The 3,069-nt window shown below is 40.8% G+C and overlaps 1 long non-coding RNA gene across 1 annotated transcript; it reads left to right on the top strand.

Annotated features, from left to right (window-relative positions):
• The first annotated feature begins 339 nt into the window (after positions 1–339).
• Positions 340–1,962, top strand: LOC149001256 (uncharacterized). Its single transcript, XR_016170379.1, has 3 exons — positions 340–452; positions 559–677; positions 1,377–1,962. It is a non-coding gene; the product is annotated as an uncharacterized LOC149001256 (long non-coding RNA).
• The last annotated feature ends 1,107 nt before the right edge of the window (positions 1,963–3,069 follow it).

The raw sequence follows: 3,069 nt of genomic DNA, 5'->3' as shown, positions 1-3,069 counted from the left end.
AATTTCATCTTCTTCCTTTGTTTGTTTACGGCGGTTCCGTTCGGTGATGGAACCAGCAAACTTCAACCGGTGGTTCCGTTCGATGATGGAAGCAGCAAGAGAAGCTTCTTCTTCTTCTTCAAACTTTAAAGGAAGACTGGACCTCACAACGAGCTCAACAAGACGAACTGCACTCGATTTCGCAGTTCGACTTCTTCATTATTTTTGGAATATGACTCAACGATGATGATTTTTTTCTGTCTCTCCCTCTCCCAGTTTCTCTTTTCATGTCTCCAAAATATTTGGCCCTTTAAGGAGTTCATAATCAAGTTGTGTGCAGGAGCAGCCATGGAAGGACTATTTCCAAGAATCGATGTTTCGGCTTTCAGAGAATGCTTCTCCTTAGCATGGAAGAACCCTTACGTTATCCGGCTAGCTTTCTCTGCAGGAATCGGTGGTTTACAACTAAAACCGTAAGTGTTGAATCACTTTTTGAGTGTTTTCCAAGCTTTTCTTCTCTTGTTTTCCATTGCCTTTCTGACTGGTTCTGGGTTTTGTTTCTCACTTTATTTTTGCTAGAGAAACGAGAGCTTCTTAAGGTGTATTTGATCGATCAACTACCTATACGCCAACAATGGCTCCGGCGAGTACCTGGATTTCATTCGCTCTACCACCGCTCATGCCCTTTGATAGCTCCGGTGACTCTTCTTAGAATCACTACTTCTTTGACGCCTTTGAAGCGAATGGTGTTATATATATGCTCATTTACAACAATTTCGTTCCACTCTGTCTTGGTTTATGCTTTTGTTTGTTGCAATTCCATTCTGAAATAGAGTTGATAACCAAGACTTTGAGGGTTTTTGGTGGTTTGGGGTTCCGGCGCTGTCTGGCGGGTCTTGGGTGGGGTTCCGGCTGCCGGCGGTATTGGGTGTTGAGTTTTGTGTGCCGGCAGTGTTGTGGTGGTGCCGGCGATGTTGGGGCTGCCGGCTGTCGGCGGTGGTGTTGGGGTTCCGGCGGTCGGCGGTGGTGTTGGGACCGCCGGCGGTGTTGGGGCTGCCGGCGGTGATGTAGGGCCGCCGGCGGTATTGTGGCGTAGGGTATGATGTGGCTTAGGGTATGATGTGGCGTAGGGTATGATGTGGCGTAGGGTATGATGTGGCTTAGGGTATGATGTGGCTTAGGGTATGAGGTGGCGTAGGGTATGAGGTGGCGTAGGGTATGAGGTGGCGTAGGGTATGAGGTGGCATAGGGTATGAGGTGGGTTTAGGGTATGAGGTGGCTTAGGGTATGAGGTGGCGTAGGGTACGAGGTGGGTTAGGGAAATTTTTTTCTTGTATTTATTTATTTATTTTCAAAATATACAATTTTTCTTGACATAATTCTATCTGTTTTTGCAGTCTACTCAAAATGGAAACCAGCTGAACTTAACATGTCAATTGTCAAATGCATCGGAGTCTCAGATGAAGACGTTGTATTTGCAATTATGTAGTTGATGTTATAAATATATGTGCGGTTTATGCCTTTTTTCTATCATCGTTTGTGGTTTATTGTGTAAATCTTGGGACTTGGAGTTATACTATCTGCATTTTCTTCAAATTGATCTCTCAAGTAAAACTAGTTCACTGTGTTCAATTGTCTTTTCATGCCCACCGTGACATCTCCATTAGGTATACTCGGATAACCTTATAGTAAATCTTGAACCTCCTTCACTTGCAAAAAACATCTTCAACCATTTTGGAAGTATTAATAGTGGAACTTATAGAGTTAGTTTGAACAACTATTGGTAGTGATTAACCAAATTTGTGCCGTTGAAGCGTTTTGCGTTTATGTTTGTTCTTTTCCAAGACATTGGGTGCTTTTACCAGTGAGGATGTTTTTAGGAATATAGTGTCATTTAGAAAGAAATGAAAGAAAAGGTTCTAACAAAATAACAGCAGACAAAAAGAAAGATTGAAGAAGAGAATGCAGAAAAGGGAATTTTTTTTTTTTTGGGGTAAGCAGAAAAGGGAAAGTTCAGGAATTGAGAAGTGTTTGAAGTGGGTTTTTAGAAATGGGTGGATATAAGGTTTCAAAAATGGGTGTGTATTTAGTAAATGAGTTTCAGAAAAGAAACTTTAAATCAGTCGTTTAACCTCAGCCCCTTGTTTAGCATCTTTCACGTTGAGCATTGTGGTTGTGCACTACTCTGCACAACCGCTGAGCAAATCCGTTTAAGGGTTTTTATTTTTTTATTTTTTTTATTTTGGGTAATAACTAAATTACTAATAACCCCAAAAATCTCATTGAATGGTTCGATGAGCGCCTTAATGCCTACGGTACGATTCCCATCTCAGTCCAACCGCAGAACCGGTTTTCTCCATGATTTTAAGGAAATGCACCAGAAATTCTGATTTTGAGAAAGGTGTATACTGACATTTCAGGTCCTAGATGGTATTTTCATCATTTAGGACATTTAGGTGATTTGATCCGAAAGGGGATTTTGCTCATGAGTTACAATTTGATTATTTTTTAGTATAAAGGTATTTTGCACATAAAGGACATGTTAGGTGATTTGGTGTTACAAGGTATTTTGGCCTTTTTAGTTATAAAGGGCAATTTGGTCATTAGGGTTTTGGGTTTAGGGTTTTGAATTTTGGGGTTTAGGGTTTGGGAGTCTATTAGTCGTACCATTTTCATTGTTCCACACGTTAAGTAATTTTTTAATAATTTTTTACAATTTGATGGTTTTAACATTGCCACTTGTATGGCTAGATATGCTTAGCGTAACATGTAAGTCAGTCGTGCGATGGAAAAGTTTAATTTCATTTTCTTCCTTTGTTTGTTTACGGCGGTTCCGTTCGGTGATGGAACCAGCAAACTTCAACCGGTGGTTCCGTTCGATGATGGAAGCAGCAAGAGAAGCTTCTTCTTCTTCTTCAAACTTTAAAGGAAGACTGGACCTCACAACGAGCTCAACAAGACGAACTGCACTCGATTTCGCAGTTCGACTTCTTCATTATTTTTGGAATATGACTCAACGATGATGATTTTTTTCTGTCTCTCCCTCTCCCAGTTTCTCTTTTCATGTCTCCAAAATATTTGGCCCTTTAA

Source organism: Hakea prostrata, chromosome 10, assembly GCF_041222555.1.
Source record: "Hakea prostrata isolate BN-2017 chromosome 10, UWA_Hpros_2, whole genome shotgun sequence".
Taxonomy (NCBI): domain Eukaryota; kingdom Viridiplantae; phylum Streptophyta; class Magnoliopsida; order Proteales; family Proteaceae; genus Hakea; species Hakea prostrata.
The sequence above is the reverse complement of the archived record's forward strand: the minus strand, read 5'-3'. Positions and strand labels throughout refer to the sequence as shown.